The sequence below is a fragment of the Myotis myotis genome, unplaced genomic scaffold (genome assembly GCF_014108235.1).
Source record: "Myotis myotis isolate mMyoMyo1 unplaced genomic scaffold, mMyoMyo1.p scaffold_m19_p_12, whole genome shotgun sequence".
Taxonomy (NCBI): domain Eukaryota; kingdom Metazoa; phylum Chordata; class Mammalia; order Chiroptera; family Vespertilionidae; genus Myotis; species Myotis myotis.
In genome coordinates, this window is record NW_023416316.1 from 48,307,557 (window position 1) to 48,335,154 (window position 27,598).

General features: G+C 41.9%; 1 long non-coding RNA gene across 1 annotated transcript; it reads right to left on the reverse strand.

Annotated features, from left to right (window-relative positions):
- Positions 1–1,251: 1,251 nt before the first annotated feature.
- Positions 1,252–27,578, reverse strand: LOC118667536. Its single transcript, XR_004971308.1, has 4 exons — positions 27,445–27,578; positions 23,701–23,835; positions 1,970–2,043; positions 1,252–1,359 (listed from the first exon to the last, which is right to left on the reverse strand). It is a non-coding gene; the product is annotated as an uncharacterized LOC118667536 (long non-coding RNA).
- Positions 27,579–27,598: the final 20 nt, after the last annotated feature.

Here is a 27,598-nt window from a genome sequence, read left to right on the forward strand (position 1 = left end):
AAATTTACTAAGACCCTCAATAAGTCTAGTGAGACCCTCGAGGACATGAAAAAGGACCAACTAAAAATTAAGCATACATTGACTGAAATAAAGAATATTATACAGAGGTCCAACAGCAGACTACAGGATCCCAAGAATCAAATCAAAGATTTGAAGTACGAAGAAGTAAAAAACACCCAACCAGAAAAGCAAAATGAAAAAAGAATCCAAAAAATATGAAGATAGTGTAAGGAGCCTCTGGGACAACTTCAAGCGTACCAACATCCGAATTATGGGGGTGCCAGAAGAAAAGAGAGAGCAAGATATTGAAAACCTATTTGAAGAAATAATGACAGAAAACTTACCCTACCTGGTGAAAGAAATAGACTTACAAGTCCAGGAGGCAAAGAGAACCCCAAACAAAAGGAATCCAAAGAGGACCACACCAAGACACATCATAATTAAAATGCCAAGAGCAAAAGACAAAGAGAAAATCTTAAAAGCAGCAAGAGAAAGAAACTCAGTTACCTACAAGGGAGTACCCATACGATTGTCAGCTGATTTCTCAACAGAAACTATGCAGGCCAGAAGTGAGTGGCAAGAAATATTCAAAGTGATGAATAGCAAGAACCTACAACCAAGATTAGTCTACCCAGCAAAGCTATCATTCAGAATTGAAGGTCAGATAAAGAGCTTCAGAGATAAGAAAAAGTTAAAGGAGTTCATCACCACCAAACCAGTATTATATGAAATGCTGAAAGGTATTCTTTAAGAAGAGGAAGAAGAAGAAAAGGGTAAAGATAAAAATTATGAATAACAAATACATATCTATCAACAAGTGAATCTAAAAATCAAGTGAATAAAAAATCTGATGAGCAGAATAAACTGGTGAATATAAGAGAATCAGGGGCATAGATAGGGAGTGGACTGACAATTCTCGGGGGAAAGGGGTATGCGGGTGTGGGAAGAGACTGAACAAAAATCGTATACCTAGGGATGAGGACAGTGGGGGTGGGGGGTAAGCGCAAAGGGTAGGGTGGGAACCCGGGGGAAGGTGAGCTATGGGGGGGAAAAAAGAAGAACAGCTGTAATAATCCAAACAATAAAGATAAAAAAAAAAGACTTCTGCTGCCAACAAAAGCAGCAACAAATCTTGTAATTTATCATTTTCCACATAATGCTTTGTAACTCCTCCCACCTAACCACAGGCAAGACTTCATTAATATGACCCTACTCTTAAGGGTTATTATTGTTCCACTTACCACCAGCAATGTGGTCTCTATTGCCTATAGTCAAGGAGACAACCCAACTCCAAAATTCTACCTTGAGAATTTGCTTTTTAGGGCTAATCCTGGAATCCATTTTCATAGCCTCAGTTCCCTAGAAAAGACAGAGCCTGAGGTAAAGCTTTTGTGCTAATATTTTAATGGAAACTACAATCCCAAGGAAGCAAGAATGAGGGGAAAAGAGAAGTCAGTCAGGAAAGGAGAGAAGGCAAATACTAAGCTGACCATAGCTTTATAAGGCACATAATGAATTAATTGCCCAATGTCATGGGAACTCTCTAGAAAGGCCATATGGGGATACTGTGTCTTGAAATCATCTGCTAGGGAGAAAAAGGATGGACAATTTATCTGCTGACTCCTTCTTGTTTCCCATTTCTCTTTGTTTAAGTTTGCTTCATACAGCATCAATGTCCCTGTACTTTCACATTCCCTCTGGACATCCACTGGTTCCGGATGGAATAGGCAAGGCCCTAGAGATACTGTGACAAATGGCCAAGAACCATGGAACCTGTGGGGTTGAATGGATTGGAAAAAGCACAAAAGCTAGGTCTGGTATAGCCATAGCACAAATGGGGTGGGGTTGGGGTTAGTGATATCTCACAATTAGAGCCATGCAAACTTAGTATGAAAAGTGTCAAAGAGAACTTTGACACCAGTTAAAATTCTAGCCAGACACTAAAGGCAGTAAAAACAGATTTACTCACTAACTACTGCAGCAGGAAAGAGAGTCCAGTGTAAACCAAGCTCAACTTTGATTCATGTAGAGGTGATGGGTGTCCTAAAGGAAGAATAAGGGATTAGAAAGAGAGAATAAGTAGGAGTTTAACAGAATTAAGGAAGTAAAAATTACAAAAAGCACATAGGGAGTTTGGTCAATGTGATTAGGCCATTTGAGTTTTCCTACTGGTATTTATCAAAGTTAGGCTCATGCCCTCGCATAGACACTGGGAGACAGGTGTTAACTGAAACAAATAGTAGATTATTTTGGCAGATTTGAGATTTCCCAGGAGGGAAGTTAATGGGTGCTTGATCATCCCAAATATATGGGCCTGAGCTGTTAGAAATCATGCTAGAGCTTATTCAAGTCTTTTGGGGTGGGCAGGGGTTGGAGGGGGGGAGCAGGAGTGTAATAAAATTGTTTGTGCTGAGAATCTGCAATCTCTATAGGTCAAGGTTGAGGCCTAGTCAAATAGAGGGCTCAAAGGAGCCTGCATTTGATCAAGAAAATAGTCTTTGTGAGTACATCTATGAACTAAGGACTCTGGTATCTAATACATATCTCTGACATTGCAAATCTGGATATTCCCTTTCTGACATCCATTAACTCCAGCAAGCTAGCCCTTGCTCTCTAGGCTAACTCAATATCCCAGGGTCCTAAGTTGGCAAGGGAGTTCACAAACATTCACCCGTGTAAGAAATCATCTTCCTTTGCAGCTGGGTACCATTCCCTCAACCCTGACAAAACAGCAAGAAAACCTGATAAATATCCCCTCACCCCAACTCTACTTTGCAAGACACTGGGTAGCTATACTACAATTTAGTAAAGATTAATTAAGTCCTTAAACCTTTAAAGGTGTTAATAAATTAACTCTGATTTTCTATTATGCAAAAAAAAAAAAAATGAATACAGCTTATGTTGCTGCCGTTCTTTAGGAAATATGGGCATTACCTCCTACTTATTAAAAATTCAGGTTTTAGTACCATTGACTTACTAGAAACATGATCTTTAAAGAATAAATTCCTCCATTTACCTGTCTGTGAGTTTATTTTAATTCAACTTTATGGCAAAGTGACTTGCATAAAAACTAAGGAGAGCTTGCCCCTCTGAAAGTGTTTAATATATAGTCAAGAACCTGAGTTACCTCCAAATCCTATCCAACTCTGTGCTACTTGGTGTGCTTCAGAGGATCTGCCACCTACTGCTAAGATGTATTCAAACTTTTCAAACATCTAGCTTCAATTTATTAAAGAAATCTGATTATTAGATTGTCAAAATCTCTATTGTAGAAAAGCAGTACTAAGAGAATTCTTTTTGAGAGAGAGAATTCTTTTCCTAAGAGTCATTTTTCTAAAAATAATAGGTTGAATCAAAGAGGGAAAATGACCTGTATGGGTTATTCTGTTATCTTAAACAAATTTTGTTAGAAGATTGTGGACAAATGAGAATCATAGAATCTCATCCTTGAGTTAAATATTTTTACTGAGCCCTGCATAAGAAATGTTTGGTTAATACTTTGCAGATTCTTACAACATGTCACAGATCAGAACCTATTAGAATGGTGTATCAAGAATCTGCATTTTTTGCCCTGGCCGGTTTGGCTCAGTGGATAGAGCGTCAGCCTGTGGACTGAAGGGTCCCAGGTTTGATTCCGGCCAAGGGCACATGCCTGGGTTGTGGGCTCAATCCCCAGTAGGGGTGTGCAGGAGGCAGCCAATCAATGATTCTCTCTTATCATTGATGTTTCTATCTCTCTCTCCCTCTCACTTCCTCTCTGAAATCAATAAAGATATATATATATAAAAAAGAATCTACATTTTTAACAAGCTCTCCAAGTGATTCCTATGGCCACTGAAGTTTAAAAACTAGGGTGGAAGGAGATGAGGACTCTCATACACTACTGATAAGAGGAAAAGTTGATAGTACTTTATTGGAAGGCAGTTTAGTAGAAACTCTCTCAACCAAACCTGAATTAAATAAGTTAATAGGTAAACTGATAATACTCCTTCTAAAAATAGTCCTCCAGGCCAGGACCCATCGAGTCCTTGATACCAGTAGGTTAGTCTTTGCTCAGCTCTTGCCATTTTGAAATATCTGCAAGCACACACACACACACTTTTATGGCCTGGAGGTCAATCCTTCCTGTTGACTTGCCAATAGCAATCAGGGCTCAACTACAACAGGAGGGTGCACACAGCCCATATAGGTGTGGGGGGGGGGCGGGCGGGGGGGAACACCTGGAGCACCCCAGTCAGGTAACTGGGGAGGATGTGCCATTAGGCCCCATAGGACACCCACTACATAAGGTCAAGATCAGGAGGCATAAAAACCCTACTTAATACAAAGAAACAAACACAGAGAGGCAGCCAAAATGAACAAAGAAACATGTCCCAAATGGAAGAACAAGACAAAATTCCAGGAAAAGAACTAAATAAAATGAAGATAAGCAGTCAATCAGATGCAGAGTTCAAAACACTTATTTATAGGGATACTCAACAAACTTAGGGAAAGAATAAATCAACTCAATGAGAACTTTAACAAAGAGATATAAAACATAAAAATGGAGATAGAAAAGAAAAAATAGTCAGAAATGAAGAATACTGCTGGAAGCTAATACCAGCATGTCATAAATGCAAGAAGTTTCATCAAAAGGTTGATGGAACCTTAAGGATTGCCTGCTGGAAATGGCTATGGGCATTTCCCCACACCTAAAGATTTGCATAAATGATTGCTTGCTGCCAGACAGCTGAGAGCATTTCAATCTACATGTTATTGCCTCCTGATGGCCAAACACCTGAACAGCGAAGGCAGTTCCCCCAATCCAACAATGCCTACTGTATACCAAACTTACATTTGACATGTATATATACTTTGCCTTAAGACAAATTGTGTTAATAAAGAGCAAGGGGTCCGGAGATTCAGGTTTCTTTAGCTAAGTCTCCTCTGGCTCCCCAAAATGCCTTCCAAAATTATGTTTCGTCTCTAGAATCTTTAATAATTTACCACAGCCCCTTCTCCAGATTCCTGAACTCCTTCTAGATGCTGAGAAATACACACCAGCATTAGAATACAATAACTGAAATTAGGAATACATAAGAGGGAAACAACAGCTGATTAGATGAAGGAGAGGAGCAAATCAGCAATTTGGAATCTAAGGTAGCAGAAAACCTATCAGAAAAGCAAAAAGAAAGAAGAATACAATAAAAAGGATAGTTTAAGGGGCCTCTGGGACAACATCAAGCATAACTACATTTGCATTATGGGGGTGCCAGAAGGAGAAAAGAAAGAGCAAGGAATTGAAAATCTATTTGAAAAAATAATGACAAAAAACTCCCCTAACTTGGTGGAGAAAGCAGACACACGAGTCCAAGAAGCACAGAGAGTCACAAACAAGGTGAACTCAAAGAGGCCAACACCAAGACACATCATAATTAAAATACCAATACTTAAAGACAAAAAGAGAATCTTAAAAGCAGCAAAAGAAAGTCAGTTAATTACCTACAAGGGAGCTCCCATAAGACTGTCAGAAAATCTCTCAACAGAAACTTTTTAGGACAGAAGGAACTGGCACAAATATTCAGTGATGAAAACCAAGGATCTACAACCAAGATTACTCTATCTAGCAAAACTATCATTTAGAATAGAAAAACATATAAAGAGCTTCCCTGATAAGAAAAACCTTAAAAAGTCCATCACCACCAAACCAGTATTACCAGAAAAAGGGTCTTCTTCAAGAAGAAAAAGAAAAAAAATGAATAAAATAGCAATAAATACATATCTAAATGCAAATGAATCAAATGCCCCAATCAAAAGACACAGGGTGACTGAATGGAAAAGCAAACAAAACCCATACATATACTGTCTAACAGAGACTCACTTCAGATCAAAAGACACACACAGACGGGAAGTAAAGAGATGGAAAAAGATATTTCATGAAAATGAAAAAAAGCTGGGGTAGCAATACTCTACTGAACAAAACAGACTTAAAACAAAGGCCATAGCCTGGCAGCGTCACTCAGTGGTTGAGTGTAAACCTATGAACTGGGAAGTCATGGTTTGATTCAGGGCACATGTCCAGGTTGTAGGCTTGATCTCCAGTAAGGGGCATACAGGAGACAGCCAATCAATGATTCTCTCAATAAAAATATGTTTTTTAAAAAAAAAAACAAAGGGCCTTTGCCAATTTGGCTCAGTGGATAGAGTGTCAGCCTACAGACTGGAAGGTCCCAGGTTCAATTCCAGTCAAGGGCATGTACCTTGGTTGCGGGCACATCCCGAATAGGAGGTGTGCAGGAGGCAGCTGATGGATGTTTCTCTCCTATCGATGTTTCTAACTCTCTCCCTCTCCCTTCCTCTCTGTAAAAAATCAACAAAATATATATATATTTTTTTAAAAAGCGAGAACTCAACCAACATTGGAGTTGTGATAGCCAGAAGGGGAAAGTCCCATGCCCTACCACTCATTGTGGGCTGTCCCAAACATAAAGAGAGGTTCCTTGCATTTCCAACAAGAAGATTGTTTTCGACTCTGCTACCCTACCAGTAGGGAGATTTTTTTCCTCCCCTGGACCATGGCCCAGCCAGTGAAAAGCCACTACACTTCAAACTCCCAGTTTATCTAATGAACTCTTTGTCTATAACAGCTCCTCCCTTTCCTCTATAAAAGAATGTACCTCTCTTTGCCATAGCTTACATGTCCCAAATTGCAGTTCTCTGCCATTCCTGAATAAAGTGTTTAGTTTTTCAGATCAACAAGTCCTAACCTGCAATGGGACTGTATTTGGGACTTTTAAATAAGTAATTAAGGTTAAAAGGGCATATGGTTGAGACCCTAATCCAATATGACTGATATCCTTATAAGAAAGAGACACCAGAGATGCACACATATAGACAGAAAAAAATCATGTGAGGACAGAGCAAGGAGGCAGACATCTGCAAGCCAAGGAGACAGGCATCAGGAGGAACCAAACTTGCCAACACATTTTTTAAAATTCTCACCCACTGATTTTTGGAGACAGTGAAAGGAAGAGAGAAAGAGAAAGAAACATCCATGTGAGAGAGACCCATCAACTCATTGCTTCCCATATGCACCCCGATTAGGCTGGAGATCAAACCTGCAACCCAGGTACATGCCTTTGGCCAGAATTGAATCCGAGAACCTTTGGTGTGAGGGCCAGTGCTCTAACCACTGATCCATACCACCCAGGACTAACACCTTAATCTTAGATTTCCAGCCTCCAAACAATGAGAAAATAAATTTTTTCTTGTTTAAGTCACCCAGTTTATGGTATTTTTAATGGCAACCCTAGCACACTAATAATACATCATCCAGTATTTAAATGACCAAGTATTTTTTTTTTTTTTTAATATATTTTATTGATTTTTTACAGAGAGGAAGAGAGAGAGATAGAGAGTTAGAAACATCGATGAGAGAGAAACATCGATCAGCTGCCTCCTGCACATCTCCCACTGGGGATATGCCCGCAACCAAGGTACATGCCCTTGACCGGAATCGAACCCGGGACCCTTCAGTCCACAGGCCGACGCTCTATCCACTGAGCCAAACCGGTTTCGGCTGACCAAGTATTTTTAACCCACAGATAAATGCCTACCAATAAGAATAGAAAATAATCACTTTAGGAATCTTGCAAATAATTTACTAGAAAATGATAAACTGATTCTATACATAGTAGCAAATAGAATGACCACGTGGATCCAGATACTTTAATGACTACACCATGGTTGAATTGACTGCTCCCAAACTGGGACACATTCAGAGTTATCATGCTAATCACTATATATGGATTGGGACTAAGCCCAGAAGAGATCCAGGGAAATCATACTTCCTCTGTGTACCACACTACCTCTAGCATTGGTCCGATTGGACTTTCTGCTTCAAAAGAGACATTCAGGGGCATCTATTCTATTTCTACTTAAACTGCAAGACTATAATAATAAAAGAGTAATATGCTAATTAGACAGGGCATCCTTCCAGATGACCTTCCGGATGAAGCCGGGGCTGCGAGGGAAGCCCGGATCCTGGGTGCCTGCCAGCAGCCGGAGATAAGCCCAGGTCCTGGGTGCCAGAGGGAAGCCGGTGCCAGCAGCAGGGGGAAGGAAGGCCTACTCTTGCAAGAATTTTGTGCATCAGGCCTTTAGTGGGACATATAAAAATCTTCTAGCAATATTGTGAGAGTTGCTTTACTGAAGTTACTGAATACAAAATCTTAACAAGGGCATGTCCCTGACTCAAATGCATTCACTCTCCTTGAGTTCCTTTTGACCTTTTGACAATTAAAATTCATTTAGCATATTTGCTGACTTTGGATAAAGTTGCTGAAGATATGCGCCAATTTTAATCACATTCATTTCTAATCCATGATTCCCCCCTACACACACACACACACACACACACACACACACACACTGATCTATGAATAATTCAGAATAGCTGAAATCCTCAAGGAATATCTTTTTTTCCATGTCATCATGTCATTCATTTATTTATATATATATATATATGGCTTTATTGTTGAAAGTATTACATAGGTCCTCCTCCCCCCCCCCCCCATTAACCTCTCCTAGCCTGCTCCCATCATCCCCCCGACCCCAGGCCCTCACCACCCCATTGTCTGTGTCCACGGGTAATATCTTTTGAGTATAACCTCACTTTTAAAATTTGTATCTTCCTCAATTTGTCCGCATAATTTCATTATATCAGGAAGCTAAATGCAAATGCATTTTAGCTCTTTATTTTGACTGTTTAAAATATACACAAGGTATATTTCAACAAATGAAAAAAAATCGAATAGGTCTCATTCTTTCCTATCATCTCATTCACATGTCATTCCAGTCTCTTTATTAAAGATATTAAAACACTGTGAGCCTTTGTTGGCTCACTCCACGCCCCCTCACCTGCCTCACCTCAGGGATTGGTATCCCATCCCCTCCTGCATTTGTCCATGCTACAACATCTTATCTGTTGTCACGTAACTCCACAACCACCCCTACAATAGTGGGGTTTGGTTCACTTCACTCTTGATGGCCTTGAGAATTCTAGGATTATCATCCTCCCCTTTACTAAAACCCTGTGGTTCTAGTTACATTGGCCTCAGGAAGAAGCGAGGTGATAAAGTTGCTCTTCCATTTACTGCCTTTTCTCTTGATTCCCTGCCCACTGATCCCACAACACCACTAATATAAGGCTACAGAATGGCTACTAGGCTTTTCTAGAGAATTGTGAGAGACATAAAGTGAATTACAATGTAAGAAAAGACATAGAAATGGATGTTAAAGGTCCAAAGGAACAGAAATAAGGGCCCCCTTGGGAGAGCACCACAGTTCCTAGACTTGTTTCTACCATCCTCCTTCAAAGTTTACTTTGCCCCAGAGAGCCCTTCCTTTTTTATTCACAGTGAAATGCTAATCCTGCTTTAGAAATATCCTACTCCCTAACATAGGAGGTAATGTACTAGTCTTAGGCTTTGTGTTCCACCCAGAGCAATTAATCTGAAACTGAACATTTCCCCGTATCTGCATTTATATCTATAATAATAACACTCAGGATCTTCAGCAGAATTTTGAGACTCAAAGCAGTACACCCTTTCATGAAACCTTTGCTATTTTAGAGGAAAGCTATGCCTCCTCACTCCTCCTAGGGAAATCTAGCAGAAAATGCACATGTATATACACATTCACCACATGTGCTCACAGAGCATATGCACACACATGGTCACACATATGCATACATATTCACACACATGCATACACACACTACCATAACTTTTAAAATAAAACACAACTACCAACTTCTCATCAATATCTTTAATGACAGAACCTGCAGAAGCTTTTAAATTTAGCTTTTCCTTACTTTTGACCAGATCAAATTCTTATTGGGCTTTCTCCCTAATTAATCTCTGAAAGAGGAGGAGGAAGAACAGAAAGCTTTTTATTTCTCTATACAGATCAACCCTGAGGCCAAGGGTAGGATTTATGTTTTCATTAATACAATTAATAGATATTAAAAATTACTTTTTCTAAGAAGGGCATCTATATAATTATGTGAGTATAGACATATACTAGTACAAACATTTATTATACACACAGTAAAATGTACTATCTACATAAGTGTATAGTTCACTATTTTTACATATATAAACTCTCCTGTGGTCACCATTCAAATCATAATATAGAATGCTAGAGGCCCGGTGCACGAAATTCATGCACTGGGGGGCGGGGAGTCCCTCAGCCCAGCCTGCGCCCTCTCACAGTCCGGGACATCCCTCTCGCAGTCTAGGGCTCTTGCAGTCCAGGACCCCTCGCTCCTTACCGCCCGCCTGCAGCAGAGTCAGGAGAGACTACTGCCACCGCCACTGCGCTCACCAGCCATGAGCCCAGCTTCAGGCTGAGCAGTGCTCCCCCTGTGGGAGCGCACTGACCACCAGGGGGCAGCTCCTGTGTTGATCATCTGCCCCCTGGTGGTCAGTGTGCATCATAACAACCGGTTGTTCTGCCTTTTGTTCTATTTGCATATTAGGGTTTTATTATATAGGATCACTATCACCCAAAATTTCCTTTTTTTGCTTTCCCTAGTCAGCACCACCAATTTCCCCACTCCCCAAAGTTTTGACTTCTAACACTATGGATTAAATTTGCATCTTCTTGAATTTTACATAAAGGGAATCATACTGTATGTAGTTTTTGTGCCTGGTTTCATTTACTCAGCATAATTTTTTTGGGATTCACTCATGTGGCATTATTAGTAATTCATTCTTTTTTATCACTGTGTAGTATTCCATGGTATGAATATACTGCAAACTGCTCATCCATTTTCCTATTTATAGACATCTTAGTGGTTTCCAATTTGGAGCTATTATAACTGAAGCCAATATGAACATTCTTGTACATACTTCATTGGATATATGCACTAATTTATATTGCATATATATATATATATATATATATATATATATATATATATATATAATTGCTCCTAGGGTAGTAGGTATGTAAAAACTGCCCAGGTTTCCAATTTGGTTGAATCAATTTGCACTCCCACCAGCGATATATGAAAGTCCCACTTGCTCTATATTCTTGTTAACACATGATATTGTCAGTCTTTTTATCTTTATTAATTCTACTGTAATTTGTGATAAGTTTTAAGAAACTAAATATTATTGTGATAGTCCTAAAAGTAATTTTTATTGCTATGGATTTAAAACAAACAAAACAATCATTCCTACTGTCTTTCAGATGGTACCATGATATATTCTGAGGGGGTCACTCAAGAAAGTATATAGTTTTGGCTTAGCTTGGATTAGATAAAATGATTCTGGGTCACAAATTTGAGGTAAATCAAAGTTTACTGGCATCAACTGGTCATGTGACAAAAAAATCCAGTCTGAACCAGCAAATATTTGAAGCACACTTACAGAAATAACGTGGTAGGACGAAGAGATTAGAAGATCAAGAGAAATACAATAATAAGATTACTAATGCCTTAAAAATTTACCATTGGGCAACCTATTACAACTAGGGTTAGTAGGAGATTGTGTTTTAAATTAATTACAAAAATGGCCATAATTATTTCCCTGCCTACCTCTTTGCAATGAGTCTTTGTAGCTCCTCCTGTTAAGAAGGGGAACTCGTTTTCTCTTTCCTTAAATTTGGGCTAGCCTTGAAACTTTCTTTAGTCAATAAACTCTGGTGCCAATTCCGAGCCTAGGCCACTGGCTCTCTTAGAACCCTGCATATCCACCATGTGAACAAGTCCAAGCTAGACCCATATGGAACAGAGACAAATCATCTAAGGCAGTGGTTCTCAACCTTCTGGCCCTTTAAATACAGTTCCTCATGTTGTGACCCAACCATAAAATTATTTTCATTGCTACTTCATAACTGTAATGTTGCTACTGTTCTTAATTGTAATGTAAATATCTGATATGCAGGATGGTCTTAGGCGACACCTGTGAAAGGGTCGCTCAACCGCCAAAGGGGTTGCGACCCACAGGTTGAGAACCGCTGATCTAAGGTGCGACTATTCTAGACCATCCAATAATCACTTGAGACCTGCAGAACTGCTCAGTGGAGCCCAGCCCAAACTGCTGATATATAAAATAATGAGTTAAATAAATGGTTGTTGTTTTAACCCTCTAAGTTTTGAGGTGGCTTATTATGCAGCAAAAACTAACAAATGCAAGAAGTATATCACAAGTACTTGATGGAGAAGGAATTTTTAATTATCATTATGAATAGCATATATCAATTGCTTCTGAGTCCTGCCAACAGCTGCTGCTGATAATGGCAGTCAACATTCACTAATGATATGATAAGTAATTACATATGATAGCTCATTAATTCTTACAACAAAGCTATTAGGTACCTAATAGATTACAATTGAGGAAACTGAGGTTTGCTTCACACAGTTAACTTTAAAGCTAACTCGAAAGCTTAAGCTCTGAACCATTGCATCACTAGCTAAGAGCTAGTGATTTACTCTAATCCAATACAGGCCTTCCTCATTTAATTGCACCTTGCTTTATTGTGCTTTGCTGTATTATGCTTCACAGATGTTGCATTTATTTATTTATTTATTACAAATTGAAGGCAAGATCTTCCACCAGCAAAAAGATTACAACTCCTTCAATAAATGGTGTTGGGAAAATTGGACAGAGACATGCAAAAAAAAAAAAAAAAAAAAGAAAGAAAGAAAGAGAAAAAGAAACCAGACCACCAACTTACACCATACACAAGAATAAGCTCAAAATGGATAAAAGACTTAAATGTAAGTCAGGAAACCAAAACAATCCTAGAAGAAATCATCGGCAGCAAAACCTCAGACATCTCTTGTAGCAGTATGTTTATGAATACATCTCCTAGGGCAGTAATGGTGAACCTATAACACGCTTGTCAGAGGTGACACGCGAACTCATTTTTTTGGTTGATTTTTCTTTGTTAAATGGCATTTAAATACATAAAATAAATATCAAAAATATAAATCTTTGTTTTACTATGGTTGCAAATATCAAAGAATTTCTATATGTGACACGGCACCAGAGTTAAGTTAGGGTTTTTCAAAATGCTGACACACCGAGCTCAAAAGGTTCGCCATCACTGTCCCAGGGCAAAGGAAACTAAGGGCAACATAAACAAATAGGACTACATCAAAGTAAAAAGCTTCTGCACAGCAAAAGAAACCATTAACAAAATGAAAAGGGAGCCCACTATATGGGAGAACATATTTGGCAATGACTCATCGAAAAAGGGTTAATATCCAAAATATATAAGGAACTCATACAACTTAACAAAAAGAGACAAACAATCCCAATTACAAAATGGGCAACGGACCTAAATAGACACTTCTCCAAAGTGGACATATAGATGGCTCAGAGACATGAAAAAATGCTCGAAGTCACTAATCATCTGAGAGATGCTATTTAAAATGACAATGAGGTATCACCTCACACCTGTCAGAATGGCCATCATCAACAAATCAGCAAATGACAAGTGCTGGCAAGGATGTGGAGAAAAGGGAACCCTCATACACTGCTGGTGGGAATGCAGACTGGTGCAGCCATTATGGAAAACAGTGTGGAGTTTCCTCAAAAAATTAAATATGGAACTGCATTTGACCCAGTGATCCCACTTCCAGGAATATATCCTAAGAACCAGAAACACCAATCAGAAAGAATGTATGCACCCCTATGTTTATAGCAGCACAATTTACAATAGCTAAGATCTGGAAACAGCCCAAGTGCCCATCAGCAGATGAGTGGATAAAAAAAGCTGTGGTACATTTACACCATGGATTACTATGCAGCAGTAAAAAAGAAGAATCTCTTACCCTTTGAGACAGTATGGAGGGACCTGGAGAGTATCATGCTAAGTGAAATAAGTCAGTCAGATAAAGACAAGAACCACATTATCTCACTCATATGTGGAATCTAAGTAACAAAATAAACTGATGGAGTGGATCCAGAGATATGGAAGCATGGAGCACAGTGCGGAATCTCAGAGGGAGGGGAGGGGAGGGTGAGTGGGTAGGAGTTAATGAACCAAAGACCTTGTATGCATATATGCATAATCCATGGACACAGACAATAGGGTGGTGAAGGCATGGGGTGGGGGCAGGGGTGGGCTGGAGGGGATCAATGGGGAAAAAAGAGGGCATATATAATACTTTAACAATAAAAAATTATTAAAATAAAAATTTTTAAAATATATTACAACCCACTTTATTGCTACAATCACTTTACTGCAGTAATCTAGAATTAAACTAGTAATATCTCTGAGGTATACCTGTCCTACCTTTCCTACTCATCTCAATTTACAGATAGACAGTTGATAACCAAGAAAAGTTATAATTTTGCCCAGAGCAGTCCCTCATAATTCCCAGTGTAACATAGTCTTTTGCTAAAATTTTTCATAATATGTAAATCACATTAGTGCTCATCATAAAAATCTCCATGGCATTTTATAAAAGAAAATATTTAGGCTAGATATCCTATAAAATTATCTTTCAACAACCTAGAAAATACAACAAAATTTTCTCACTGTATGGAAACCTTACAAAACGCAATTTTAACATATAGTTGGAAGGAATGCATTAGATGTACATATTTGGTTTACTTGCATTGTGTAAATATCATCTCAGGTACCAGGGAGAAAATGAGACTGTTATGTTGTTATAAGTATTTTTTGCATTGTATTGTGATTTTGGGGGCCTTACAAAGTTCTTTTAGGTCTTAAATCTGGAGTCTGGGAGTGGCAGAGAGAAGACAATGGATCTTTTTGAGTTTTGAAAATCCTCTGAGATTTCATAAGAGAATAGAAAGCTGCTTCAAGTACCTTAAAACATTATGATTCACCTGTTGAATTAACAAAACACCAAAATAATTTAGATATGTAAACTTGCCCTCGCGGGTTTGGCTCAGTGGATACAGCGTTGACCTGTGGACCGAAGGGTCCCAGATTCGATTCCAGTCAAGGGCACATGCCTCGGTTGCAGGCTCCTCCTGGCCTAGGCCCTGGTCAGGGCCTTGTAGTAGGCAACCAATCGATGTGTTTCTCTCACATTGATGTTTCTCTATGTCTTTCCCTCTCTCTTCCACTCTCTCTAAAAATCAATGGGAAAATATCTTCAAGTGAGGGTTAAAAATAATGGTAATAAGATATGTAAATTTGCCAAGCAAAAGTTAGCACTTTATAATTTATGTCCATCTTGAGCTGACTGGACAATATAGAAAAGAGTTTTCTCAAACTAATAAACCCAAAGCTCTAATATGCTTATAAAAATTTTTTTTAAATATGCTTTTATTGGTTTCAGAGACAGAAGGGAGAGGAAGAGACAAAGAGAAACATCAATGATGAGAGAGAATCATTGATTGGCTGCCTCCTGCAATACACCCTACTGGGGATCGAGCCCAAAACCCAGGCATGTACCCTAACCAGAAATTGAACTGTGACCTCCTGGTTCATAGAACCAAACCGGTCAGGCTAATATAGTTTTTTAAATGACAATGCTTCCCATTTCAAATTTTTTATTGTCTCAAATCACCAACAGAAAATTAAAATAAATTCTATTGATTGAATGCACTAAGATATTGTAACAAAAATGGAGGAAATTAAGCATTATTGAGTGCCTATACAATGAGACTTTGTCTCATTAGGTTCTTAAGGCACTTTGAGATGTATTATACCCATTTCAGATACAGAAATCAAGGCTCAGAGAAATTAAATACATTGCTCAATTTCATAATGCTGGTAATGCGCAGATCCGACTTAAATTCAGGCCTATCACGCTATCCATCTTCATCAAATCTTCATTAAACAAATGAATTACTAAACAGATACAGATTAAGTTATATAGGATTCTCGCTCATGCAAATCAACAAAATAATGTCAACATGTGTTTTCAACTGGAAAACCAGGGGAAAATACCTTCCAATAGAAATCATTTTAATATCAATAACCTTTCCTCTTCACAGGCAATAATCTTAGTAGCAAACTAAGTATTGTATTAGTGAGACTGGGAGATTAATAAACAGAAATCTCACTTAAATTGGGGTTGGGAGGGCCTGTCACTCATTGTCAATCACTCTAAACAGGAAGAGAGACTTTTCCAGCTTCAATAGGAAGATGTTTTTCTACTCTACTACTCCAACAGGCAGAATGAGTATCTTCTCTTTGCCTGCAACTACTTTCAACCAATAAAGACTGTTAAAACTCAGCCAATGAAAAGCCACTACACTTCGAACTCTGTTTCCTCCAATGGACTCTGATTACAACAGCGTCTGAACTTTCCTTTTCCTCTATAAAAGAATGCTCCTCTCCTTTGTTCTTTGGATGTGTGTATGGTTCCCCATTAGACTACATGGCCTGACTACGATTCTTTATTGTTCCCAAATAAACCCATTTTGTTGGAGAACTATCTGGCTATTTGCTTAAAGTCAACAGATTGAAATATTGCATTTTTCCCTCTAAAGAAATCTAGAAAAATATCTATTTTTAATTATCTCAGTTTTCTTATCTTTCTTCATAAATAGGGATAGTTTTGAATGTGTTCAACCTCTTAGAACCTAGAGATTCAGATTATAAGAAAATGTATAGTAAAGTGTTTACTATGCAAAAATTATGGTTATCTGTATAAAGGAAGACATGATTTATCTACCTACCTGAAAAGAAGAAGTGGGAGGGCATGAAGAAATGCTCTAAGGTAAAAATGATGAACAGTCATCTCTGCCTTTAGAGGCCTGCAGATTATGCACATTTATGGAACTGTGACCTCCCTCCCTCTCTTCATCCTTCAACAACCACTAATTAAATATATCTAGGTACCAAGTTCTAAGCTTTGTGTTGGAAACAAAGATAAATAGAATATGTCCCTATCCTCTAGGGAATAAAATGTAATGGGTGGTGAATACACAATACAGTGAACAGATATGTGTTCACTGAATTGTACACCTGAAACCTGTATAATTTTGTTAACCAGTGTCATCCCAATAAATTCAATAAAAAGGTAGGGGGGAATGTAATGGGGAAGGCAGTCATACAAACAATAATTACAGCTCTAAGTTAAGTGTTAGAGTAGAGATATGGACTAAGGGAAATAAAAAGGAAGCATTTCCTTCACCTGGGAGGTATCAGAAAAAACATCCTGCAGGAAGTGACATTTGAGGGAGATCTTGACATTTGAGTTTAAGTTTTCTAGGCTGAGAAGGCATGGTAAGAAAGAGACAGGCCAAGTTCAAAAGATGATGGCTAGAGGGGTCTAAAGGCAGGAGTTTACTGACCCTTACCCTCAAGATAAAAACTGGAATGAAATGAAGTGTTCCACAAATCAAAGTCCAGCAAATCTGTCAATTTTTCTCCTAGATCAGTGTTTCTCAAAATTTCTTCTTAAGGCAGAGGATCATGATAAGGATGGGGTTAGGGATGGATTGTAACCTAAAGTAACTTTCAGAGAACACAGTATATCTGAAGTGTCATAAATTGTACTAGAGGCCCAGTGCACTATTTTTTAAAATATATTTTATTGATTTTTTTACAGAGAAGAAGGGAGAGGGACAGAGAGCTAGAAACATCGATGAGAGAGAAACATCGATCAGCTGCTTCCAGCACACTCCCCACTGGGATGTGCCCGCAACCAAGGTACATGCCCTTGACCGGCATTGAACCTGGGACCCTTGAGTCCACAGGCCGATGCTCTATCCACTGAGCCAAACCGGTAAGGGCCCAGTGCACTATTAAATCGTGAGGGTGTAGGGTCCCCTAGGCCTAGCCTGCCATCAGGGCCATGTCCACCACTTTGTGACACCTCTCACACTCTGCAGATGCTGCTGGTGTCTTGTGATGCTCTGGGGACACTGACTGCGCCCCATGATGCCCTAAGGGAGTGGGGGGTGGAGGCGGGGGTCGGGGGAGGGCGGAACCCCAGACTCCACCACCACAGGCCTTTCGAGCTCATTTGTGCCTGGCTGGTCCTCATTCCTCTCTCCCCAGTGTTGAGTGTCTGACCATTGGCTGCTCCAAACCGTTTGGGTCTTTCCCTTAGTAACAGCTTTTACCTTCTGCCTCAATCCCTCTCCCAGCTCAGCCCTTCCCTGTGTGCTGCCTACCCCGCCCCCCACCTGCCGCGTGCGCCCTGCCCCTCCCCTGGCGGCAGGAGCACATCCGTTCACCACCTGGGGACCCAAGCTGGGCTTCCCGCCCCCGCCCACAAAGCACCCATCCCCCGTGCCCTCTTCGCCATGTGGCCCTGCCCATCTTGCTGTGATCTGAGCCTGTGGGCCACGGGACCAAGAGGTGCCCCATGCACCTCCTGGTGGCTGGTCTTTGGTCATTACAGCATCACGGCATTACGGTCACAGGCCTTTTATTATATACTAGAGGCCCGGTGCACAAAAACTTGTGCCCTCGGGGGGGGGGGGGTGGTCCCTCAGCCCAGCCTGTGCCCTCTCACAGTCTAGGACACCTCGGGAGATAACGACCTGCTGGCTTAGGCCTGCTCCCTGGTGGCAGAGGGCAGGCCTAATCCCTAGGTGCAGCCCCTGGTCGGGCTCAGAGCAGGGCCGATTGGGGAGTTGGGGCGCCGCCCCCTGTCATGCACAGAGCAGGGCGGATCGGGAGGTTGTGATGCCACCCTCAGTGTAGGACCGATTGGGGGGTTGGGGCACCGTCCCGTCACACTCAAGGCAGGGTCGATGGGGAGGTTGCGGCGCCACTCCCTGTCACACACAGAGCAGGGCCGATCAGGGGGTTGGGGAGCTGCCCCCTGTCATGCACAGAGCAGGGCCCATCAGGGGGGGCTGGGGCTCCGTACCCTGTCACGCACAGAGCAGGGACGATCAGGGAGTTGAGGAGCTCTCCCGTCACTCACAGAGTAGGGCCGATAGGGGAGTTGGGGCACTGCCCCCAGTCACACACACAGCAGGGCCGATCAGGGGGTTGGGGCGCTGCCCTCTATCATCCACAGAGCAGGGCCCATCAGGGGGTTGGGGCACCACCACTGTCACACTCAGGGCAGGGCTGATGGGGAGGTTATGGCTCTACTCCATCACACACAGAGCAGGGCCCGTGGGATGGGGGGCTTGGGGCGCCGTACCGTCACACACAGAGCCGCAGGGCAATCAGGGGGTTGGGGAACTCCCCCCTATCAGGCACAGAGCAGGGCTGATCAGGGGGTTGGGGCGCCTTCCCCTGTCAGGAACAGTGCAGGGCCGATAGGGAGGTTGTGGCCCCGCTCCCTGTCACACACACAGCCACAGGGCGATCAGGGAGTTTGGGCGCTGCCCCCTGTCACGCTGATCCTGGTGCCGGGAGGCCTCGCGGCTCCACTGATCCCAGTCCAGGGAGGCATATTACCCTTTTACTTTATAGATTAGAGGCCTGGTGCATGGGTGGGGGCTGGCTGGTTTGCCCTGAAGGGTGTCCTGGATCAGGGTGGGGGTCCCCACTGGGCTGCCGGGCCAGTCTGGGTGAGGGGCTGAGGGCTGTTTTCAGGCTGGGACTGAAGCTCCCAACTGCTCCTTTTTTTCTTTTTCTTTTTTTTTTATTCTGAGCCAGCTTTAGCTCTGAGGCTCCAGCTCTTAGGCCTTCGCTCCTGAAAGCAGGTATCTGGTTTGTTTCGGTTCTACAATCGAAAATCTGTATCAACTCCAGGTCTGAGATCCCGGCTAGCTGAAAGCTGGTTTCTGGCATTTTGTTTAGCTTCTATTTTTGTAACTATGTTTCAAACTGCCAGCTCAGAGGCCTGCAGCTACAGGCAGGGAACGTTGGAGTCCTCCGTCACTGAAGCAAGCAAGTCTCATGTTATTTTCAAGCTGCCTGGCTGCCGGCCGCCATCTTGGCTGTCAGTTAATTTGCATATCTCACTGATTAGCCAATGGGAAGGGTAGCGGTTGTACGCCAATTACCATGTTTCTCTTTTATTAGTGTAGATGTGGACTAGAGGTCCACAGCATGAAGATTCGTGCAAGAATGGGCCTTCCTTCCCCTGGCTGCCAGCACCACCCTTGCTCTGGCCCGGAGCTGCCTTTCCTCCTTCCCACACTGCCCAGAGGCCTGGAGCAGCTGGGACTGTATGGAACACCTGCATCGTCACCATGCGTCCCGCCCCACCCCGGGCGCTCTGCACCGGTGTATGCAAATTAACCCACCATCTTTGTTGGGTTGATTTGCATACTCACTCCTGATTGGCTGGTGGGCATCGCGAAGGTATGGTCAATTTGCATCTTTCTCTTTTAGTAATATAGACTAGTGGCCCGGTGCACAAAAATTTGTGCACTCGGGGTGTGGGGGGGGGTTCCTCAGCCTGGCCTGTGCCCTCTCACAATCTGGGATCCCTCGGGGGATGACCACCTGCTGGCTTAGGCCTGCTCCCTGAGGGATTGGGCCTAAGATGGCAATCAGACATCCTTCTGGCAGCCCGGCAGCCCTCGGGGGATGTCCACTTGCCAGCGGGGAGCAGACCTAAGCTGCAGTCAGACATCCTTAGCGCTGCTGAGGCGGCAGGAGAGGCTCCCACAACCACCGCTGTACTGGCAGCCATCAGCCTGGCTTGTGGCTGAGCAGTGTTCCCCCATGTGGAAGCGCACTGACCACCAGGGGGCAGCTCCTGCATTGAGCATCTGCCCCCTGCTGGTCAGTGTGTGTCATAGTGACCAGTCATTCCCAGTCTTTCTGCTGTTAGGGTCAGTTTGCATATTACACTTTTATTATATAGGATAGAGGCCTGGTGCATGGGTGGGGGCCACTGGATTGCCCTGAAGGGTGACCCGAATCAGGGTGGGGGTCCCACTTGGGTGCCTGGCCAGCCTGGGTGAGGGGCTGATGGGTGTTTGCAGCTGGTCACACCCCCTTCAGGGTGGGGGTCCCCACTGGGGTGCCTGGCCAGTCTGGGTGAGGGGCTGAGGGCTGTTTTCAGGCTGGCCGGCAACTGAAGCTCCCAGCCTCTCCTTTTTTTCTTTTTTCTTTTTTTTCTGGGATTTATTTACCTTCTATAATTGAAACTTTGTTGCCGTAACTGGCGCTCCCAGCTCTGAGGCCGCGGCTGGCTGAAAGCAGGTATCTGAAGTTTATTTGGCTTCTATAATTGAAACTTTGTTGTTTTCGGAGCTGTTGCTTTCGGCGCTTAGAGCAGGCTGTGGCAGGCGGGGAACCTTGGCTTCCTCCATCACTAGAGCAAGCAAGCCTCCTGCTTGTTTCAGGTGCGTGGCTGCCAGCCGCCATCTTTGTTGGCAGTTAATTTGCATATCTCGCTGATTAGCAAATGGGAAGTGTAGCGGAGGTACGGTTAATTACTTTTCTTGTCTTTTATTAGATAGGATACTTAAGCTTGGATCAGTAAACTATGTCCACAGGACAAATTCTATACTCTGCCACCTACATTTGTGAATAAAGTTTTATCAGAACACAGGCACATTCATTCATTTACGTATGGAATAGAGCTACTTTTGTACTTCAATTGCAAAATGAGTAGTTATAACAGAGATTGTCTGCCCATAAAACTTAACGTATTTACCATTTGAGCCTTTACATAAGTTTAGAACTAAATATCAACATGAATAAATCTCAGAAAAATAGCACTGAGTTTAAAAAATGTTTCAATGTTACAAAGAATCATGTTAAATAAAGATTTAAAAGACCCCAATTTACTATTGTTTAGAGATACATGTACACTATTAAAAGTAAAAAGACAGATATACCAATAATAAAACCCAATTAAGGGCAATGTTTATCTCTTTGGAAAAAGGAGAGAAAGAGGAATGTACACAAAGTGGGGTTTTAACTATTTGAAATGTTTTGTTTCTAAAGCAAGGTGGTAAATAAAAAAGTGTTCATTATATTATTGTCTCTATATTTTTTGTATGACTGATGTATTTCATAATTTAAAAACTTTTTGGTCATACAAAAAATTACATAGAAAAAATTAGATGGAGGAGTTGTGGGGCAGATTCTATTTCTCAAAAATGGTTACAATATCTTCCATCCCACATGCTCTTCTTACAATCTGGCTGACACCCCTACTATTGAGAGGTGAGGGTCTCTGGTCCACCCCCTGAAATTGATTGTGTTTTGTTCAAAAGAATATGGTAGAAGTGACACTATGTGACTTTCAAACTAGGCCATAAATAGTAATAAAGCTTATGCTTTGCTCACTGGAAGTCTCATCTTTGAAGTCTTCAACCACTGTGTAAACAGCCTTACTGCTCTAAGGCAGGCAGGCTGTGAGGAAGCCCAAACTAGCCCAGAGAGAGACCATGTAGAGCAGTGTTTCTCAACCTGTGGGTCGCGACCCCTTTGGGGATCAAACGACCCTTTCACAGGGGTCGCCTAAGACCATCGGAAAACACATATAATTACATACTGTTTTTGTGATTAATCACTATGTTTTATGTTCATTTTATAACAATGAAAATACATCCTGCATATCAGATATTTCCATTACAATTCATAACAGTAGCAAAATTACAGTTATGAAGTAGCAACGAAAATAATTTTATGGTTGGGGGTCACCACAACATGAGGAACTGTATTAAAGGGTCATGGCATTAGGAAGATTGAGAACCACTGATGTAGAGAATCTAGCCCTGAGATTTTCATGGGAGAGATTCCTAACTCGTTCTCAACTGCCCTGGTCCTGATTCTTCCAGTTTTAGTTGTATCTGACTGCAATGGATTGACAGATTCTGAGCTAAACCCAGGCTTTCCAACGGAATTATTTCAGAATTCCTGTCCCACTGTGAGCAATAGGAAAGTGATGGTTGTTATTTTAAACCTCTAAAATTTGTTTTACAGAGCAAGTTGTAACTGGAAGTTGAACCCTAAATTGACCCCATTATCAGAAGTTGAATCCTAAATGCCTTCCAGGAAATATAAACTGAATTGATCCAAAGATTCTCAGAAAGGTTCAGCAATAGGAAGGACCAATCTCAGAAGGCAGAAGAAGGCATGTGATTGAAAACAGGATTAAATTGTAAGTCTTTAATGAGAATCCCAAGTTCCCAATCCTATCTGAGCCATCAAATATTCCAAAGAACCAGGGGCACTCACAAGGAGGATTATTCTCAGAACCAGGTGAAGGGGGAACCCTCCAGAGAAACAAAAGAGGGGCAACTGAAGGGTAAAAAACACTGGCTAGAGAGGAAGGACACTGAGGATTTAAGCTCTTAACACTGTCACTCATTGATTGCATGCCTTTGTCCAATCATTTTCTCATTTAAAGAGGTCAGACCAGAATGATCTCTAAAGTAGATGTCCACAGTAAAAATCAGTGATTCTATTAAAGAGGACACACTTTAAAATAAAATATGACTAGGTTAAGTAATGAGCCACAATATGAAGTGCTTTTTAATCTATGGAAATTCTAATCTGCTTCTTATAACATGTAGTTCTTTTAAAAATAGCATTAGAGATTGTAACAGAAAACTTCCAGTTAAGGTACTTTAATGTTTCTCCTTCCCTCTCCCAAGGGACCAGTTCTAAGGGTATGAGCTAAAAAGTTATAGGAAACGAATGGAATATGCATGAACCTAAGACTATAAAGCTGTTACACCTAGATCCAAAGCAACAAGAGGAGAGAGAGGTTTCCAGAACATGAAAGAGTGAGTCATGTGGAGCAGGCCACTTTAAGAGGCGTGAGTAGTGCTTTCCCAAAAAGGCAACAGACAACTGGAGGTAACCTTTCAGAAAGAAAGCCAGGGAAATAAATATACTGACCTCATTCTCTTCTCATCCTGCGTTTCCTGTCTGTGCTTCCTCCCACTAGCCAAGCTCAGAAGCCTGAAAGCACTGACCCCATTGATGTACTTCTTGTCCTTGGACCCCAGGACAGAGAGCAGGTTGAGAGTGGCCCTGGAGGAGCAAAAAAGAAGACAATCAGCACAGAGGTGCCATTGAAAAGGTAGTAACCATAGCTTCAGAGAGCATATTCAAATTCACTATTTCGATATATATACTAGTAAAAGTTCTTTGGGAACTTGAACTAAGAAAAGGAGATATTCTAAGCTGTGATAAGATTCTAGAATAATTAGTCCTACAGTCAATCTTTTACTCTTCTGTTTTGCCTATTTAGACGTGAACACACATTGGATCAGTACTGGTGGCATAAACTTTAGTGTTAGGTCGGAGAGAGCCCAGGATCGGATACATGCAGACATGACAAGATAATGGACTTCCCCTGGAATTTCTCACAGATCAAGGTGCCAGACACAGATACCAGCTTCTTCTCCCTGAATTCACATACCCCCACACAGATAAGAACTTCGTCCTGAATATTCCGCCCATTCCCTGCAGCAGAGAATTCCTCAGCTCATGTCCCCGCCCCTCACCCAACCGCAGTATAAAAAAGCGCCCCCCTCCCTGTTGGCGTGAATCCACGTGCCCTGTCCTTGGGGTACGTGGGTCTCCCGGGGACGCAGAATAAACCTTTTCCTTTCCTTTCTTTTCTGATTCACTGGACTCTATTTCTTGCGCCGCCTCCTGAGCCACCTAACCTAACATTTAGTATTTGCTCTGCATCCATATAAATAATTTATTTTTTATTTTACTGTTCACATCTAAGTTGGTTCAGCTATGCATCGAGTAAGAAGGCATGATATGTTTAAACTGTCTGCTATTATGGTTTTTGACAGAGAACTTCTATCTTGTTTTTACAACTGGGAAGCTTTGAACGAAGCAGGCAACAACACTATCATAGGGCAGGAGAGAAAGCCTTCATTACAATATGTACTGTGTGGAGAAACAGCAGGCTGTATTTTGCTACATATAGAATCACTTATTTATTATTTATATCTTAAGTAACTTACTATACATATTGTTTCCAGATGTAATTAATTTGATCTGCACAGGACAAATAATGTCTTTTCTGTCTCTCATACCTCTAAGCCAGCCGTTCTCAACCTGTGGGTCGCGACCCCTTTGGGGGTCGAACGACCCTTTCACAGGGGTCGTCTAAGACCATCGGAAAACACATATATAATTACATATTGTTTGTGTGATTAATCACTATGCTTTAATTATGGTCAATTGGTAACAATGAAATTGGGGGTCACCACAACATGAAGAACTGTCTTAAAGGGAACTGCATTAGGAAGGTTGAGAACCACTTCTCTAAGCTCTGACCTGCCAATCCTTTGAGATCTATCTTGATTAGAATAACAGAGATCCTACAGTCCTGGTAGATACCCAATTTTGACAGTAGTCCCCCCCTCTCCCCACCCAAAGGCTTTCTCATGAATAAGTCCCACCCCATTGGGAAGGAGAAATCACCACTGGAAGTGAATACAGGAGACCTTGACTAGTTCTTCTTTCAGAACTTTTCTACTGCCTTTCAAAACTTTGGATTTATAGTTCCATCTGTTGTAAGATAGCTCCATCTCAGGCGCAACACAGGTCAAACAGAAATCACCGCATTTTTCCAACTTGCTTTCTCTTCTCGTTCAGAGTATCACCATTTACCCAAGCCATTAAGTCTCCCAAATTAGAAACTTGGGGATTATTCTCGGCATCCTGTTTTCCTCATCCCTCTTCTCCACACACTCTGCAAGTCTGATAGGCTTGATTTCCGACAATTCTCTGAAACCTATCCTTTCTTTTACCTACTGCCACAGATTTCACCCAAACTGACACGACTGCTTCTTCTCTAAGCTTCCTGACAACAACCCCCCTGCTTCTCATCCCTTAGTTTTCCCCTAAGGCATCCTTCCACGTTCCTCTGCTGTCTTTCCAAATGCATATTTAACCACATCAGTGGACTCCTTAAGAACCTTAGTTTCTCCCTGGGGCTCACAAAATAGACTGCTTTGAATGCTAATTTTCACACTCTGCCTTTTTCTATTTAGTCAACCTTTCTTGGATACGAAACCTCTTCCCACCTGTAAAAAATGCATACCTTCTGTCTTTGCTTAAGCACCCTTTCCTCTTTGAGTATGCTTTAGATTCTAAATCCTTTCCATAATAATAGCATGAAAATAATTTGTGTGCTACCAAGGGACAGGCACTACGCTGAACACTTGACGTTCGTTATACATTATAAGCACCCTTTTACGCTGAGAACATTGAAGCAAATAATTTGTCCAAGATCATGCTTTAAACAGCAAAACTGGAATTACAATCCAGGTCCATCTCAATCCAGGAACTGAACATGTACATGCTTCCCTTCTCAGTTCCAGTTGTGCCGTTATCCTTAAAACTCCCAGATCATTCCTGTCCCCTTTCTCTCACTTCTAATTGCTGCTTTAACCTGAACAAATATTGGATCATAACTGGTGGCATACACTTTAGTATTTGCTCCGCACCTATATAGTTTTTTTATTTTACTGTTCACCTCCAAGTTCACATCAAAGCGTGCTGTATAGTACCAAATTATTCTTTAATATCATCTTTCTAAAGCTTACAATTGTAAATTCATTGTGAACAGGGAATTAAATTCTTAATATACCTCCACAAGGGCATAGCATATTTTTTAATAGCAAATAACTATCTCCTATTGGGGCAGGTGATAAGTGTGCTTTACATATCTCCATTATCGTTATTTACACATGTAATGAAGACTCAATATTTACTTAAATCAGGAGCAGACAAGATGAATTATATTTAGAGGATATAGATGAAGGTAAACTTTTCGGCAAGGACAGAGATTCTCTCTCTCTCTATATATATATATAGTCTATTAAAAGGAATATATATATATATATTTTCCCTGCCCTTCCTGTGTCAGGCTTTTTTTTTTTTTTGTAGTTAATAGGTTATTACAAAAATGTTGCTCTGCCTTTATGGTAATAATTAGCACCGGTCTCAACATTCAAGCCACGTAAAGTCCCAGTTATAGATATATTTTTTCTACTTTCATATGCTCTCTTCCTTCTGAAGACATTTTCACTTTTAAAAAGGCCTACTGTTAGGTAACGCGGCGCTGGGCCTATTTCTGAAGAGAATTTATTCCTAGTAAGATCTTGGAGCTCTTTCTTCCGAGGCGTGTCGTTCCGCAGCCTTTGTTTTCCATGGCCCTGCAGCCCGTAGGCCAGAAGCGCACTAAACGGAAGGTGCACGCACGGAGCCGTCCGGTTCGGAGGAGGGGCCCTTCGGCTGGCGGCCCCCGCACCCCTGTGGCGAGAGGTCCGGGGTGAGCCCCGCGGGCCAGGCAGGGCGACCCCAGCAGCACCAAGGCCTGTGGGCCTGGGGCCGCCGCCTCGGCCCAGCGGCGGGAAACCGCCGGAAGTGGCTTCCGAGCTGAGGTAGCTTTCGGGCCTGGCGGCGGCAAACGACTTGGCGAAGCAGCAGGGTCCCCAGAGCGGCCAACCCCGCCAGGCCGCGTGGCCGGCGGCGCCCCAGTGAGCGCCACTGAACGGGCTCATTTCCCTACGTGCTTCCTCAGAAACGCAGGCCGCGGCCGCCCGCTGATTTACAAGTGCACGCCAGGGTCTTATGTTTGGCGTTTTTTTTAAAACCACAGAACCGTACCCGCTACAACTGAGGAGTCGCTCGCCCCCAGTGTCCCGTAACAAGGACCAAAACTGCAACCACCGTGGACGGCCTCGTAACCGCTCAAAATCCGAAGGCTAGAGGGCGTGCCCAGAACCCAGGTGCCAGCGAAGGAGCAAGTTAACGGCTCTGG